This window comes from Gobio gobio, assembly GCF_949357685.1.
Source record: "Gobio gobio genome assembly, chromosome: 11".
Lineage (NCBI taxonomy): Eukaryota > Metazoa > Chordata > Actinopteri > Cypriniformes > Gobionidae > Gobio > Gobio gobio.
The window spans coordinates 36,897,398-36,916,699 of NC_137104.1; the positions used below are offsets into that span (position 1 = coordinate 36,897,398).

Below are 19,302 nucleotides of genomic sequence, written 5' to 3' on the forward strand. Positions count from 1 at the left end.
CAAACTAGACTCTGAATAATTTACAGCAGCAAGGCCTTGACATCCACAGGATCCAATTAGTTGAAATCCACATGCAATCAGTCCACAGGAAAAAGGCACAACAGGGACATCTCCAGAGAGATGAGACACTATTAGCAAGTTTCTAAAATACAGAGGACTGAGTGGACTGCATAAAGAGGAGAGCAGACGCACCGCTGCTTAACAGAACATCAGATCACTGGGCAAAGAATGTGATACTCGTATACAAATAACTCAGTCACTCAAACTAACCTCTGATAAGACCGAGTAACAGCTGTTCTTTAAATAGCAACAGATATAGTGTTAGATATTTTGTTTGATATATTGTATGATAATGCAGTATAACATTATATATAGCACTATAGTATAGTATTCATAATATAGCATTATCTGATAGGACATTTGCTTCGGTTTAAGTGCCCTTAAAAATAAATACAATTATCTCGTTGTGAAAAGCGAAACCTGGACCATGTTTGTCTTTCCTAAGGTTTAAAAACAACTTTCCACAAATCATGTGAAGAACTATTCAGCTTGCCAATGGTTTCCTTCAAAACAAAGATTGTTACTATGACTGTGTTTCTTATGGGAGCTTGTTTCTGCCACAGAATACAACATTAGAAAAGATAATAGCGACTTTTTATCTCACAATTGTGATAAAATTGATATGAAGTTGATATAAAGTCAGAATTGCGTGATATAAAGTCAGAATTGTGTGATATAAAGTCAGAATTGCATTATATTAGGTCAGAATGTTGTGATATTAAGTCAGAATTGCGTTATATTAAGTCAGAATTGCAAGTTATAAAGTCAGAATTGCATGATATAAAGTCAGAATTGCGTAATATAAAGTCAGAATTGTGTGAAAGTCAGAATTGTGTGATATAAAGTCAGAATGTTGTGATATAAAGTCAGAATTGCGTGATATAAAGTCAGAATTTTGTGATATAAAGTCAGAATTGCATTATATTTGGTCAGAATGTTGTGATATAAAGTCAGAATTGTGTGATATAAAGTCAGAATTGCGTTATATTAAGTCAGAATTGCAAGTTATAAAGTCAGAATTATGTGATATAAAGTCAGAATTGCGTGATATAAAGTCAGAATTGTGTGAAATAAAGTCAGAAATGTGAGATATAATGTCAGAATTGTTGGATATAAAGTCAGCATTGTGAGATGATTGTGGCGGAAACAAGCTTCCATAGTTTCTTCTGTTCAAAACAAAATAAGATTATTTGAATAAATGTTTCAGCTGTTTTTGTGCAGACTATGAAAGTCAATGGGGTCTGATGTTATTTTTTGTTCTACAAAAGAATACAAATCCATACGAGTTTAGATCAACACAAGAGTGAGTAAATGATGACAGTTTTCATTATTGGGTAAACTATCGCTTTAAGAGTCAATTATTCAAAAAAACAACAACAAAGCTGTATCACTAATCTAAACACTGAGGTTGGTTATGGTGGTTACAGAGACACATGAGAGCAACTAAACAACTAAAAAAACTAATAACAAGGCAAGTCTAGATAGCAGAATCTGTTCTAGACAGTTTACAAAGCGATTCCATACCAGAAACTACCTATATGAAACTGTTATTAAAATTCCTTTTGACTTTATCATTTAGATTGGGTGGTCTGGCTGTTTCAGTTCTGTCTAAGGGTGGAGTCACCACAACTGTTTGTGTGGTTTCTAGCCAATAGCAACAATGTCTTGTTTCTATTATCTTAAATTGAACATTTGTTAGACGTGTGATTGTGCACTACTGAATAAAATATCATAAAGGGTTCTTAGCATAGCACAGTCAGGTTTGATCTAGTGTAGCATTGTTATGGCTTGATGTGCTGTGGTTTGGAGAATATTATGTTCTAAATGTATAACATGATCTGGTTTAACCAGGTTTGGTTTTGTATCTAATTTGGCCTTTCATGGTATCATATGATCGGTCTTTGCTGTGGAAACATCTTTCAGCATTGCTGGAAAGGTTGATATGGTTGTTTATGCTGAAATAAGGTAACGGCACAATTAAAGGGGACAGTTTTCCCAAAAATAAGAATTACACTAATTACATAAACGTTTGTAGTTGGTATGATTTTTCAGTGTTTCTGAAAGAAGTTTCTTAATCTCACCAAGGCTGCATTTCTTTGAGCAAAAATACAGTAAAAACCGCAATATTGTTGCATTTCTTTGAGCAAAAAGACAGTAAAAACAGCAATACTGTGATATATATTACTGCACGTTTTCTATTTAAATATATTTTAAAATGTAATTTATTCCTGTGATGGCAAAGCTGAATTTTCAGTATCATTATTCCAGTCTTCGGTGTCACTTCAGTGATTTTTTTATGAATAGTATGTTTAAAAGAACATTTATTTGAAATAGAAATATTTTGTAATAATGTATATGTTTACTATTTCAATTTAATGCATCTTGCTGAATAAATGCTTTCTGAATACTAAATGAATACTTTCTTTAAAAAAAAAAAAATCTTTCCAACCCCAAATTTACACAACATCATGTTGTTCCACACCCATTACGTTCTCTCTCCTGAACACACAATTAATTTTTGAAAAATATACAGGCTGGTCTTTTCCACATAATGAAAGTGCATAAGAACCGGAGCTGTCAGAAACGATGAAAAAAGCGCCATAAAACTCTGCAGACAACATACACACAATCATTTTCAGTAAATAACAAATACAATTTCTGTCCATTTCTCACACAAAGCTATTGTTTGGCTTTAGAAGCCTTGGAATATACAGAATTTATTAGCATATTCTCAACTGTATAAGCTGCAGTGCCCATTCACTTTCATTATATGGTGAAAAAGATATCACACAGGTCTCTATCATACAGAAGAACTCTACTAACTACATGCTGGACACGATGGCAGTGAGGTCATGGTCAAAAACAGGGATGTGTGCAGTATACAGTACCAACCTGTTCCTGTTGGAACGTTGGACAGGAAGATACACACTGCCATCACTTGTTGTGCTCTCTTGTGCCAAAGCTGTGCCCTGCTTAGCTCTCTCTGTCTCTCTCTCTGCCCGCTGATGCCAGCTCACGCATGTGCCAAGCCCTCCACTAGACACTGGGCATTATGCACGCCCAACACAGCTGATACAAACACAAATCCTGGATACAATCATTCCAAAACGTTTTTTATGATCAAAACACATTTGTGTTTACTGCAAGTAATACAGTCATGACACGTTTTTTTTTTCCACTGCGATGCTGATTAGTCAGCATTACAGAATTAAGAGATAAGGGAACTGCCATCACTTCTGGTTTAGTCAAGACAGATAGTATCCCTTTGTGTATGTATAAAACAAAACATGGGCATATTAAGACATGTATACCTGCCCTTACACTCTGGAAAAACAAGTACAGGTAGTTAACCTTACTATACTGGTCGAAGCCGTAATTACTGCCATAGATCAAAACACAATTATTACTTTAATATGAAGTGAAATGACATTTTGTAATAAATAAATTATCTTAAAATTAATATTCATTTATTTAATAAATAAATACATACGGACAAAATAAATGTATTATTTTTAAGAATTTATTTATTTATTTAATACACCAAAATGACATTACAATGCCATGGCATTGGCAAACAAATGATGAATTTGGGGATTTGTCATACATTTTTTGGAAATTCACTGCACAGATGTCAGAGTAACAACAGTTGTAGATCATAACATTAACACTGATATGATCCGCCAAGACAACTAGAACATGTCTAAATAAATATTTTGTGAAAACTTTTGCTTGAAATGTGTTTTTCTTTTCTTTGATATTTTGTTATGTTAGGCAATGACATATTTTTTGGAGCATCTGCATGCATCTAACGCTGTAAAATACTGTGCATTTAGTGTCTAATCAAAAACAAAGAAAAAGCACAAATAGATTTATAATCAAATAAATATCGACCAATTTAAGAAGACATCTGTTCACTCTTAACCTGGACGTCTTAACTCTTAAATTAAATTCTTCATGCGGAGTCTCTCCTCCCCCTCAGCTGCACTTAATCCCAGTGATTAAATCATTTTTCTTCAGCCCTAATTTTGCCTGTTACAGGGCTCTGATGGAGGATGGGCGTGCTCTCTATTGATTGGTGGGTTGAGCAGATTACCCTAATAGCGGGATTACCGCCCACATGTTGACCACGCGTGTTGGAGCTGCTCGGCTGTGGTGCCAGCTCCGCGTCAGATGGCCTGGGGGAGCAGTGAAGACATAACACACCACTCAAGGAGAGCGTGTGTCTGTTCATCTGTCTGCAGGGTGCGCATTAACAAGTATTTGGCAACTCATTAAGTTATTTTATTTACACACTCACAATCATCTCAGCTGTGTTGTCAGTTAAGATGTAGTCAAGTTCACCAATGCTATGATAATTATCACGTAGAGCTGCCTTAGCTCATCTTGGCAACTTGCTTGGAAGTTGGAACAATGATGGGTCCTATGTTAGTAGGTACAACACTACAAATGTAGTCTCAGCCTCAGACGCCCACAGACTGTTGGCTGAATGCACGAGGTACAAAAAATGAGAAACACTTTGTGTTTGTCAAAGTTGTCATATGATTGGTTGAATTCTACAGGATTTCCAGGTACATGTGTGTCACGTTCTTTAACAGTCCATCTGGAAACAAAGCCCTTGTGACGCCAAACCCCCTCATTGAAGATAAAAGTCGCCGTGTTTACAACAACTGTGACTATGAGCACTTATCAGGATCAACTAAACTGGATTTTCAAATATGTAATGGTGAGTGCACACTACACCAAAAGCAACACGAGTAGATTACATACAAAGCAAATGCAAAGACACGAATAGACGCAAATTCGTACTGGGCGCCACGAGCGTGTGATATTCGCCTCAGTCTTGTCCATGCAAGTTGAAAAATTTCAACTCAAGCGGAAAATTCACAAGGCAATCAGTTAAGAGCTTATTGACATGTTTGATTTTACTGGTTATCAAACTGGGCACCCGTCATCCTCAAGTAGCGCTGGAAGGACTTCCACAACAGGTACAGAGCAGCAATAGTTGTTATCTCCAAAATGTTTGATGACAGATAAAATTGCAGAAAGAAATGTAGTTGATGTGCGAGAAAACACTTGTCATTGTGCGAAAAACAAGTTATCCCGCCAAGTAAACTAGAACCATAAGAAGCTTGCGGCGCCACTGTTGCAAACTTGCACAATGTTCTTGAATGAATAATTTATTAGATGCACAATGGTCTGTTATCGTAGGGACATCGACTTTATATTTTCACGCCCCAAACATGAACAAACAAAACAAACTGTGATTGGTAGCTTTACATGTCGGTCCCACGTCCTCTTGGGCGGTCCTTAGCCAAGACCTTCAGACCTTCTGCCATCAGTCTGAAGGTCTGGCTACGCGAGACTACTACAAACAACTGAAAATGTGATTTATTATCATAGAATCAAACAGACTACATTGTGTTACGCCAATGAAAGTAATTTAAATGCAGAAATACCCTAGCCTGGCTCCACCCTTCTAAGTACTTCTGCACAATTGTCATTTTCCTTCAGTCTGGGACTGCGGTAATTCTTGGGTTTTCTCCGAACAAATTTTTACAAAGGGAGTGGCTGAGAACGATGACGTTGATGTCGTGCGCTAATTTGAGTTGTAGTTCAGTAATGGCGGCGGAGAAAGATGCGAGTGAAGCCATTCATTCCGTTGTGGCACCGCTGCAGAATATGCAGAAGTTAAAGCCGGAGCAAGAACAATCTTTGCTGAGTTCTGTTGGTGGCCATAATGACGTGGTTCTCCTCTCCACGGGGTTCGGGAAAAGTTTGATTTTCCAGCTCGCTCCGTTAGTGGTGAAGGAGGGGTCGGAAGGCATTGTCATCATTTACAGGGGCTAGTCAGTGATTTTATTGCCGTCCGTCTCCCACCACCCGCGTAAAAATCCCCGGCCGAATGACCTACTGTTTAAGACAAACACCAAGGTCGTGTGGTCATTTAATTGCTGTCCGAATCCACATCTCTGAGTTTTCAAGAATATATAAATTCAAAATTCACTGTTTATATCCTTTTTGACCACTGCAGAGCACCGTACGGTTGCGCTTCGCTGTAATTTGGATGCATTTCTAGACTTGTATTTCTTTAAATGCTGGCAAGTATTTACAAGAGCAATATATTTCATCACCGCTCAAAAAATAAAAAGAAGAAAAGCACGTAAACATTTGAATTGGCCCGTTATTTACGGCAGCATTTATTCTTATCATACCAAGCATATGACATTTTATTTACAGCATACAATCATGTTACGGACCACGTGAGCGTTGCATTCCCGATCACAAAACTCTCCCCTCCATGTGAATAAATCACAATCCGAATGCACAAGTTTTAGGTTTTATCACTAAGGTGGCGTGCACAATCTGCAACAAGTTCCATGTGAGAAACAGAGGCGAACGGCGCATGACATACGTCACAAACAAATGTTAACGATTGGTTATGGCAGATCCAGAGTGGCTCTGGGCAGATCCAATAGTTTTAAACTTCAACAGAGTACCCGCCTTCAAGGAAGTAAACGCTTATCAATGGAGAGTGACCAGACTCTCTGTACAAATTCAATGTATGAGAGTCTGGTAAGACCAGGCTAGAAATACCCAGCTAACAGGAAACATTCTGGCAAGGTTCTCTCAAAGTTATGAACAAATGTTCCTCCAGTAACGTAAATAGAGCGTTCGTTCAATGTTATCTGGTCTTTAATAACGTTATAAAACATTTATACATCATTCATTCAATGTTTTCGGAACCATTTTAGTTTGATGTTTATTCTTTATTTTTAATTTGTTCGATGTTAAGGCCCAGATATGCTTCAAGCGAAAGTGAAATCGAACAATGAACTGGTATGACACCATTTCAACTAAATCAGGCCAAATTCACTTGGTGTTCGTTTCAGGAGTTTCTTACTCCGGCTGGTAAACACCTTTGTACTACCATCAGCCTGTGGCGTAATAGGTAGATGTGTGCTAAGGCACCTCCTTCTTTGATATGGAAATCTTTTCCGGTTTCGAAATCTTCTTACTTTTATAAATAAATGTGACGGGACTTTACTGGAGTGCTGAATTGCAGAGCTCGTGCAAACATGCTTGTGCAACACACATTGCTATGATCCAATGCTTTCTTAACTGCTGTTTTCTTACCTCTGTTATATTTGTTGTGTGTTTATTTTGTTATTGAGAGGACAGAATGCAGCACATATTTACATATTCATCTAAACGCCGCTCGTCAGGATATTTCGCTAACAGTATATCGCTGGCAACATATTTCTAACTTCTTTTTTTTACCCCTAATCGAAGATCGAATAACAATTTTTCACTGTGAGTATATCGGGCCTTTAGTCTATTTTATTTTAAATGTTACTACTTACTACTTATTTGGTAGATGGTTCTGATAACGTTCAAAAGTTCACTTGCAAAATAGAAAAACATTCCCTCAATGATTTCTCTAACGTTCACCAAGAACCAAGAGAAAATTACATTTTAAAAAAATTAATTTTGAATGTTCTGAGAATGATATTCAGAAATAATGTTATCATAACGTAAAGCCACAAAATGTAATTTTTCATTGCTAGAGGTCGCTTATTCAAAACAAAGGCGTAACTTGATGATGCCTGGATTTCGCAGAGCTTTTATTATGCCACAGATGACCGCTTCCGGTCATGCGTACGCACCGCTTTTTTTTATTATATTAGATACCAGGCTTGTGCACAATTCAGAATTGAATTGAGAATGACTCCTGAATTCCAATTCAATTCTTGAATTTTAATTGATGTCAAAAACAGGATCTAGAATTACAATTTGAATTTGAAACAAAGGAAGCAGAATTGAAATTCAATACAAATTCTAAGAAATTCATATACATATTTTAAGTGAAGTGTTTAATAATGAAGCTTTACAGTATATGTCAGATATGATTGCATTACATATTCTATAAATTATATTAGTTTGAACTACTTATACAGATTACATTAACAGGAAATGTTTCCCTCAGCAATGAATGTTAAAAGCTCTACTCAAAGAACAAATAATTAAGTTTGATTTATTGTAATTGTAATTTTGTGGAACAAGATGGAACATTTGAGGAACTATTGAAAATTAGATGCAACAGTGTTGCTAAGTGAGTTTTGCATTGGAATGAATGATAACTGCATTTACAACAATTTTGTGTTATTTGATTACTTTGAAATGAAAATAACTAATTAAACAATATTGAGGGGGTAATTTATTTCAAGAATTTGATCATTATCTATATTTTAGAACAAAATGCATGCAGGATTGAGGAGTGACTAGTTACGTGTAATGAAATTATGTTATTAAATTACAAAATGAATGTAATTGTATTTAGTTGCATTACTGGGGTAAAATGTGTAATTCAATTAGTTACTAGTCAAATTAAAAGGAAATTGCTTTGCATTGATAAAGTAATCCAAATAAATTCATCCAAATCACATTTATAATGGGTAACTTATAACAGTAAGCAATTACATTTCCAAAGTAACCTTCCTAAGACTGAATGTATGTGAGATTCGACACATTCTTTCTGTTGTGTGACTGTGTGGAATTTCTTTGAATTGCCATGAATTTAATTCCACTTCCTGTCATTCCAAATCAAATTCAACTTCCTGTGGGGTGGAGTCAATTCAATTCAAATTCCAATTCATGAATTGAATGGAGACCAATTCTGAAATTCTGAATTTTGCACAAGCCTGTTAGATACATTATTTGAGTGTGTTGAAAGTTATGGTATAATGCTACTCTGTGCGGTCGCTCGGAGGCTATTATGTGACACTTGAAAACGAGATTTAAACAATAAGACTAACTGGTTTGAGTTATATAACAATGATTCGTTTTCTGTAGATGAATGTTTCCAATCAGTTGCTCTCCTGTCTAATAAAACACATAATATATTAAAGCGTCTTTGGTGTTTCCATGGTTTATACAAAATAAAATCAGAAATCAAGGGTAACGCGGGTATGATGTCATTGATAGGCGAAGCATTCGTGCTTCCAATGTTCTTGTCCTGGGATAATGTAAGTACCCAAGTCAACAAAAATTTTGGGAAATTTTAATCCAAAAACCTTACATATTGTGCCTTTAATAGGAATGCTAGCAACATTTTCTTAGAACATTAGCTCCTTAAAGGGACAGTTCATGCAAAAATGTAAATGTATTTACTGTCATGTCATTCCAAACCTCTAATTTGTAGCAGAATGTCCAAGCTGCTCTTTTCCATACAATGAAAGTGAATGGTGACCGTAACGGGGAGAAACAGCAAAAATGTATCATGATATAATGTTTCATTTCATTGGCTATCGATAATTATTGATACTTATTTTGTATTAAACAAAGACCAGTGGAAAAAAGGTTTGAATTTGACCATTGTATTTTTAATTTATTAAGGCAAACAAATATTTTTTTGTTTAAACAGTCAAAAACATAAATAAAAATTAAACAAATATATTCTTTCTTATATCTCATATGAAGACTAAGTGTTAAAGAAACTCTTGAACTTAATAAATAAAATGATACAAAATGTGTGCAAAAGTGTAAATAAAACAATCAAGGTAAACTTTGAGGTAGATCAACATCTGTAATATGTAAAACTCAAACGAGATAAACATGTAATCAATAAAATCAACTTCAGCTTTTAAGTAGAGCAACCAAACATCAATATATGCTAATTATAATTATAATAATAACTATACACAAAAATTTTACAAATGTTAAAAATAACAAGTAGTACTATTCACATTTAAAACACACAAAAGTAAACAAAAGTTTGTTTACAAAACTAACTCTCCAATAGAAATATTCACATAAACATGGCATTACAAATTGTGAGCAAGGAGGACAAGTTGGTTATATCATAGAATCATGTGGAGGATTTCTCATAAGGCATTGTTTCCGAGTACCTCTCCATTGTGGACTGCTTGTGGGTTTGTTTGTTGAGGTGATGTAGGTCGTGGCGGACGATATGCTGCATATTCCAAAGGATGGAAGCAGAAGATGATGAAATACACACAACGGTGTTCTGATGTTGGTCAGACATAAAGAAACCAAAAAACTGCCACTCGGACGAACTGACATGCCCAATCTCCTCATCGACGACAGGCACGGCACTCCACAACCGAACCCCACAGCAACGCAACTTGTTATTGGCCGTTTACTTGTCACTTGTAGCACGCTCCTTTATCAAGGCATATATGAACCAGGGATGGTGCACGCTTGAGGGTTGTTCATGCAATCAAACTTAATCTCTATTTAGATTTTAATGCTTTTTCTATCGTTGATAAATACCGATAACGTTATATCGTCCACCCCTACCGTCTTGTTTTTAGTGAAAAACAACTTAAATTATTTTTTTTTCCTCATGCAAAGCTAATGTATTCTTTTAGATGACTTAAGATATAGTGCACAACTCATAGACTACTTTTTGAATGCTTTACTAGTACTTTTTTGTCCTCTTGGGAGATTTATAGCCTAAGTCTATATTCACTTCCATTGTCTGGAAAAGAGCAGCTCAGACATTCTGCAAAACATCAACTGTGTTCTACAGAAAAAGAAAGTCATACGGTTTTAAATTACATGATGACGAGTAAATGATGAGAATTTTTTTGTGTAAAATATCCCATTATGGTACCAATTGAGCATTTTCAATTAACTCGCTCGCTTGCCGTAATTCAAACCAAAGGTGGATTAAGACCACAAAGGAGAGGATTCCGAAAATGCATGAATATTTCCTTTCAGAATTATTGCTCCTGAGGATAAATGGCAAATGACTTTGTCTCTCAAACTGAACTCTGTGTGTGTTTTTGAAGCCATTGTCCTGATTATGATTCTATTAGACTGGATGTACAACATTCAGCTGTTTATCAAACAGACAGTTATTCAAATTAATCCACAACAGGTAAAACTGCACTTCAGTTGATGACATACAGTATGCATGACCCAATCCTCCAAACCTCTCTCTCATCTATCTGTTTCTGTACGTGGGTGTGTGTATGTGTGTGTATGTTTCATTTAATGAGCAACGAGAGGTAATGATGCAGCAATGAAACATTTAACAGCTTTGTGACATACTACAATACACATTACGCATACTGTAGCAATAATGTCAACTCATTAAATCTATTTCCCTACTATGAATGTTTTAATAATCAACAGAACGCATCATAAAACATTACTGCAGTGCGCACACTTCACCAAAAGGATCTTACATTGGCGACGCTCATTATTATGTCTTCTGATTCCGAATGACACTAATGGCTAAGCAGCCTTATATTGCCTCAGTATAACAAAGGCATTAAAATATTAAAGTTGCAAATGTAAGCTTTTCTCATGTGTCCAGATGGGGGAACTAGAAGCTTATTCAGGCCATGGAAAAAGAATTCCAGTAATCTACTGCTGATCCTTCACAATGCCACCCTTGTGCCTTTTGTTTTAGCCTCCCTACTGCCTGTACTCAAAGCCACTGATAATGTTAATGGTCCCTTCCTCCAGCTAGAGGATCTTGAGCTATTAGGGGTTGCGAGAAGACTGGAAATGTTTAAGTCATAGTAGAATGTCGAGGGGACGTACAGGGTCAACTTTGCAAGGTCACCACAAGTTCAAGCCATAAACCTCAAACAGAAAATAGCCTGGCGACAAAGGGAAATGGCAAATTAGGAATGTTATTTAATCCTCTGTAATTATGCGGAAGATGTATAACATTTCTAGGTAGGCTTGTGCTATTAAATATCTCCAATATTCAAATATTTCAGATATCTGGGTTATCTTATCTTTCAGATATCCAGATATCTTTTATCGTCGTTACATAAACATCTTGGGCTCCATTTCAAATCAAAAGGCCATCTCTGTTCTTAACTTTCAAATGTCTTTGCATTTTCATTCAGAGAAAAGGATCTTGAAATTCGAAAATCCAACATCTTTCGACATTTAAACGGTTGAACCCGAGCCCCCTGGCTCTTTTCAGAAGAAAAACAAATCCACAAAAAAGGGGGGAAAAAAACATCTTATCACTTTTCCTTACATCTCAGAACAGTCACTGTTGGGATTTCATAGGTTGCTTAGGTCTCTTCATAACTCGAACAAGCAGTACAACACCCACTCACTCATTCCCGAATGAACATGCCGGAGTTTGTTTGATTTGCACTGTCAAAAGGTGTGTAGTGCGTGAACCGAAGCCATGTAAACAACTTTCTTCATTGAGGCTGAGCACAATAACCAGCTGCACATAAAAGGGAAGTGACTTTAGCAAAGGCCCATGCAAATATCTCCCACTGCTGCTGCTGCAAGGTAAGGCTTTTGTTTGTCGGGACAGAGCACAAGAATACCTCTAGTGTTTAGAGTCATCTGCATCTTTTAAACCCATGACTACCAAATAAATTAGCTAACACAATAAAATACTTTGAGGAGTTCATTATTTTCACATATCTTCACTAACTTTTGTTTTAGAAAAGGCATGCCATTTGTTCCTTTATGTTTAAACTACAAGTGCGCACAGTGAAATTTTGGGATTAAATGGATTCATTTAGATGTTACCAAATCCACAAGTATTGCACTTCAAACCATACCAAGCCAATATATGCAAACCAGCAACGCCAGAACATGCAAAGTATCCCGTTCAAAGTCATGTTGGTCAGAGAAAGCCCCCTCATCACAAAGCAAAGGGGTATTAACTACTATGCTGACGCCATCCCTGCAGCAGCCCCCCAACAGCCCTTATGCCAGCAAATTCACCTAATAATACAACAATTGAGAGCCCAGCACATGCCTGTTGGGTCATTTACCACCAAACCTCCCTCAAGATATTTGACTGTTATATGAACTTTCAGCTTCACACAAGCAGATGTTCCTTGGCACCATGACAGCCATGATAATGATAATGCACACACGTATCACCCTCCTCCCCTTCAATCTGCTCATTATCATCAAACAACACCAAAACCTGTTTAACGGTTTGTATGGAACCTGATAAGCACAATAAATAATTAACCTTCCTTAAATGTAAATGCACATGCAAACTTAAGCATCTAGTTACAATAAATAAAATAAAAACTTAAGATTATAACTAAGGCTTTTCTCAAGTTTAGAGGTTTGTTTGTAGGTGTTTACTAATCAAAGTATGCTGCATAATCACATACTGATACTATAATTAGTATGCATACCAATTAGTTTAATTAAGTTTTATAACTGTAAAACGTCTTACCATATGTTTTTTTTAATTATTAAGTGTCCTCATGAAAGATCAGGCATGCACATTCTTTAGGAAGCACGAACATCCTCTGCTGCTTTTCAAACGCTTCATTCACATAGCCTATTCCTTATCCCCCGTATAGTGGAGATCCCAATTCAACAGGACCGTTATCCAAAAATTCCCTGTAAATCGCAGTCCGTCGTCCTCCAAAGGCTTTGAGCCTTGATAATGGTAAGCTAAATGCGAACTGACAAGCATCCGACAAGCTTTCAGGGAGAGGGGAGGGAAAAAAACTGAACAAAACAAAAAAGTAAAGCACCAAAGCCCCGCCCTAGACTGTAATAGCTCTGAAAGTAACATTGGGTTTAGATTTAAGAGCATACGAAGCAATTGATCGCTATTGTATATTGTACCAAAAAAAAAAAAAAAAAAAAAAATTCTAATAATGGATCATGTTTAAAGTAATCATGTCGAGAAAAAAGAAAAAAGAAAATCAATAGGATGATGGAAGATAGCTTTAACCTAATTTAATGCTGGGCATTGCATGGTATGTTTTTTCCATCTAAAATAATTGGTTTTCAGTGATGTATCATGTGTTGCTCTGCATCAACAAGTTTATTATTTAAATGCACAGCTGTTTACCTAAACTTGGCTCGGTTTTGAGATCATAGTTATACACGTAGCCTAACGATTAGAGCAGAATTAATATTAATACGATGTAAATAAAATAAAACAAGAGATAAGAGTGAATAAAGCAAGCTGGTCGTTACATCTGTTAAAAGTTATGAACACATTCAAGTAAATACATTGGGCATCAAGTCGCCTAAAGTGAAAATATTCACTTCGGCTTGCTAACATTTCTCATGATGACATCTTTAGAGTTGGGAACCGGTTCTTAGGAACAGGTTCTATTTAACAAATAGGCCTACCGATTCGAATGTTTTTAACGACGTTAAATTATTGAATGTGCAATCTTAAAACACTTGTAAACTGTCGTTTACACAAACATCGCTGAACGTAGACCTACAACGTAACATACAGCAAGACAGCCAGCATACGATTACAGAATGATTCTTTTATGAACCGGTGCTTTAAAATGAATCAAAAACATAAAACGCAGCCCGAAGAGCCCGAATGACTCAATTATGAGCCGGTTGGTTACAGCGAAACAAACACATGCCAACAATTCCCAAATGAATGCCTTCATCTCAATGGGCATACTATCCATCCTAAATAGTATGTGACAATATTCAATCCTATTCAGGGCAGATAGGGTGGATAGTATGCACACTGTGACACTGGGATGCAGGGAATGACTCTTACGAGTCCGTTTAGTGAATCAAAACATACAGAGCGATCAGTACAATTCCTAAACGAATGGCTCTTATGAGTCGGTTCTTTTTAGCGAATCAAAAGCACTTTAATCTGACTCATTAAAACCACAGCCTACTTTCTGTTGTGATTATAAAATTTTATATAAATAATCCAATTTTTTTGTTTTTGTTTATGTAACCTGGCCAATTAGGCTACTGTATTTTCGGCTATTTATGTCACCTCTAAAAAGTATGTGAAAACTCATTAGACACACTCGTTGCCAGAAATGTAAGCCTATTTAATTTATTTCTGATTTGTCATAGCTGCATGCTATGTAGAAATCTGAAATTATCTCTTCGATCTCACCAGCAAGACTGCTGAGAGCAGCAATTAAATAGCCTACAATAACAACGTCTTAGCCTACTTCAAAAAATGTCTTCCCTTTAAAAGTATTAAAAAAATAATTGTGGAATTCCGCAGAATTATCGGAATGATACGATTTGCATACAGATAAAGCTCTTCAGAAGAACTTCCTAAAAATAGCGCATGGACAAACAGAATGGGTTATGGCAGAGGTTATAGCGTGAGTGAGTGAGTGCGACACGATAGGCTTTACTGCTATTTACAATAAAGAAATGAATCATTCAATGTGTAATCATCATTTAAAGTGAGTTGCCAATAGATTGATCTATACTCTTAATCTAATCTCAGTTACACCACCAGCAGCGCTGAAACAATGCCTATTCACATCACGACAGCAAGTCCAAGCGAAATCTCGCCGTCCAATCTCCCTTCAAAGTAGCGAACTATTATTAACACATTAAGCGATCCTGCAGTTTATGATCGATTCTATCTCAGAATTCGATTCGAAACTTACCTTGGTATAGGCTATAAATGACGTAATGAAGTTGTGGGGCAACGGCACAAACGCAAGGTGACACTCCGAGATGATGATGACAAACTGAGTGGCATCCGCAGTTTCCAAAGGACTTTAGCGTTGAAATCGCAAATCAAAGCGATCAGATCGAGTAGGTCTGTAGATCGAGGAAACAATGCGATGACATCGACCGACGTTGATCCAGATCGAGACGGATCGACAGCGAAGTGCCCCGTGTGTTTGGTGCGACACCTGGAGCGGCAATGGTTCCGAACCTCCCTCTTTCATTGACTATTGTTTGTTCAGCATAAAGTTAGGTGATGCAGAAGTCTGGTGTTGAGAAGACTTGTAATGGTAATAGTAGGCTACTCTGTAATGGCAATCTCATTCTGGCAAACAAAGTGATAGTGTATGATGATTGTTAGTTTATGATAATTATGAAATGATAGGCTATGGGAAAAGATAAAACATGCACACACATAGGCTATATATGGGTCAAGGACGTGACGCTCCGTTTTTTATTTATTTATTATTATTTATTTTGTTTGTGAGGATCTATTAGGTTATTCAACGAGAAATTTCAATCTACAAACAATAAATAAATAAAAAATGTTAAATATTAATGTTAATAATTGCAAAGTAGCCTATTTTTTAAGTCAAAATAGGCTATGTGGTGTAGCTGGAAGTAAACAAAAACACACAAAAAAACAAAGTCTTAAAACAAATTATTATTATGTTATGTATTAATATTAATACACAAGTATTAATAAAAAAGTCTGGCAACCAACATGCAGGAACCCATTTTGACCCCTGTAGATCATGTGTTCAGAATTCAAATGCTTTTTGTGTGAGTAATCATAAAAAAATTATGATTTAGTTAAGTGTGTATATATATAGGCTATATATATATATATATGTATGTATGTATGTATGTATGTATGTATGTATGTATGTATGTATGTATGTATGTATGTATATATATATATATATATATATATATATATATATATATATATATATATATATGTATATATATATATATATATATATATATATATATATATATATATATATATATGTATATGTATATATATATATATATATATATATATATATATATATATATATATATGTATATGTATATATATATATATATATATATATATATGTATATATATATATATATATATATATATGTATATATATATATATATATATATATATATATATATATATATATATATATATACACGTGTGTGTGTGTGTTTTTGTGATTTATGAGGACACAAATTTGTATAATGACACGGGTATTACACTGTTATTACGACCTACATGAAATATGAGGACATTTCATATGTCCTCATACTTAAAATAACTTTAAAAACATACTAAACAATGTTTTATTAAAAATGCAGAATGTTTCATGTGATGGGTAGGTTTGGGTAGGGGTCATACAGTTTGTACAGTTTAAAAACCATTACGCCTATGGAATGTCCTTACTTAGACAGCAAAACAAACCTGTGTGTGTGTGTATGTGTGTGTGTATGTGTGTGGGGGTGTGTGTGTGTGTGTGTGTGTGTGTGTGTGTGTGTGTTTATGTGGTTTATGTGGACACAAATGTGTATAATGACATGGGTATTACAATGTAAACATGGTTTATGAGGAGATTGAGTGGGATAGAATTTATCTTAACATTTAAGTGGCACATAATGTGCACACATGCAGGCTTTTCTATATTTTATTTAGGAGTTGCATGTAATAGTATGTTTTATGTTTTTTTTTTATTTATTGTAACCTTTATTTATGGTTTTATTGGGTTACTAGCCCTTTGCTTGAATTAACTGATTTATTTATACTTTACATAGAGCTGCTCCTTTAAATGCTTTTATTATATACCATACTTGCCCTTTAAAAAAACTGCAATTTAAAGTCAGTTAGAGGAGTCCAACTTAATCACCATTGTATAATTTCAGCTCTTTGTTACATAACTTTCAGGCCTGCCATGCAGAAGTGGATAATGCAGTAGCTGTTTGGTTGGAGCTGTTGCAGGACACCTATGTGAAGAGTGGTCATTAGTGGCTCTCACCAGAGGCTGTGACAGCTGTCGCTTGTGGCTGCCGCTGGGCCCCAGTGCCTCCCCCTTGCCGCTCACAATGCTCCAGTATGAACAGTAGGTCTGAAAAGACATGCAACCTGACTCCCTCATCTCCACTTACCCATCTCATATTTAATCCCAGACTCACCCTGTCATTAACCACCAGCCACACTACCTCAGGCCCACAGCTTTGATCATTAATCAACGCATTCGCACAATTATCGAACGGCACAGCTGCCCGCCTAACAATGTGTGTTTTGCTAACTTTTTCTCTCTCACATTTCCTATCATATGTTGTATTTTAATACATCATTTATTCTGTCTAATCATCTTGTGAGTAATTAGTGTGGCACAATTAGGCCTGGTTCGTTGTATCAGGACTGCCACCCTTTTAAGGGCTTGTTTTTGAGATGGAAGTCCATGAGCGAGAGTCGATGGATTTTTTTTGCTTGTGGGGGAAGGGTAAATCTGAACTCTTTCAGCCGACAATTCCTCTCAGGCACACACAAAACCTCACACACAGGAGTCTGGACACAAGGGGGAAAGATGAGTATAAATTATCACATGTGAAATACAAATGAAATATTATAACAGGAGCACAAAAAGGGGGGTTACAATTGAGCCAATTGATGTCAATTTAAACGTTTGTTTCCAGCGGACAAAAACTATTTCTAAGAATGTTTTGCTAATGTTAATATTAAGTTACGAAAGAATTATGTGACCTTTCAAAACGTCCAGTTTTTTCTTGGTTATGCAAATATTAAAGGGATAGTTCACCCAAAAATGACAATTCTGTCATCATTTACTCACCCTAAAGTTGTTCCAAACCTGTATGAATTTCTTTGTTCTGCTGAACACAAAAGAAGATATTTTGAAGAATATGGGGAACTAAACAGTGCCATAGTATTTTTTTCCTTATACAGGGTCCATCAACTGTTCAGTTCCCCATATTCTTCGAAATATCTTCTTTTGTGTTCAGCAGAGGAAAGAAATTCATACAAATTTGGAACAACTTAACAGTGAGTAAATGATGACTGAATATTATCATTTTGCAAACATGGGAACATTCTGAAACAAGTAGATGAAGGTCCAACTAAAACATTCCATGAACAACGTATAAGTAATGTTTTATGTTAAAATTTTGTGAGCATCATGAAATACAAGATGCCATTGAACAAATGTTCTATTGACGTTACTGACATTTTTCAAAGCACATGAAATGTTTAAAATCATTTACATTTAGTCTGCAACCTATTCAGTTGTATCCCGAGTGTATTTGCATTGCAGACACACTTTGCCCTCACAAAGAACACTTGTTTCTTCTCCTTCTTTTCTTAATGTGTTTGCATTCTGCTCTGCACCACAGATCCTTCTGCTTCTAAGTTATTAAACACATGATCTGAAAGCAGCAACCTGTTGTTTTCCACAGCAGTGTGGAGCAGAACAACTTTGACTCTGAGAGGTAGTTTAAAGAGAGAAGTGGGGGAGGATGCATGTGAATATTCTTCCAGCAGGTCAGAGTTCACAGGCTCCATCAAGAAGTGTAGAATGCTTTTCCTGTTCACCTCCAACTGTGCGCTTTATAGAGACAACAGAATTAGACGTTCAATCAACTCATTTATAACTTGGTGCACTTGAGGTGCAGCCGTTTCATCTGAAATCTATTCGTTTTTTAAACGATGCAATCTCTTGGCACTGTAGTAAAACAGGAAGAATCTACTTTAAATCTGGGACATATAGTAGCCTATCAGTGACATCAGTTAGTCT

At 35.8% G+C, this 19,302-nt stretch overlaps 1 protein-coding gene across 4 annotated transcripts in view; it reads right to left on the minus strand.

Annotated features, from left to right (window-relative positions):
• Nucleotides 1-15,744, minus strand: part of znf516 (zinc finger protein 516) — a 47,474-nt gene extending 31,730 nt beyond the window's left edge. For 2 of the 4 annotated variants that reach the window (XM_079829787.1, XM_079829785.1), the window contains exon 1: nt 15,441-15,744. The gene's annotated coding sequence lies outside the window, so the exon portion shown is untranslated. Of the gene's footprint in view, nt 1-13,261; nt 13,625-15,440 lie in introns of those variants that run through there. The other 2 variants (XM_079829786.1, XM_079829784.1) reach the window with 2 other exon arrangements.
• Between the last annotated feature and the right edge of the window lie 3,558 nt (nt 15,745-19,302).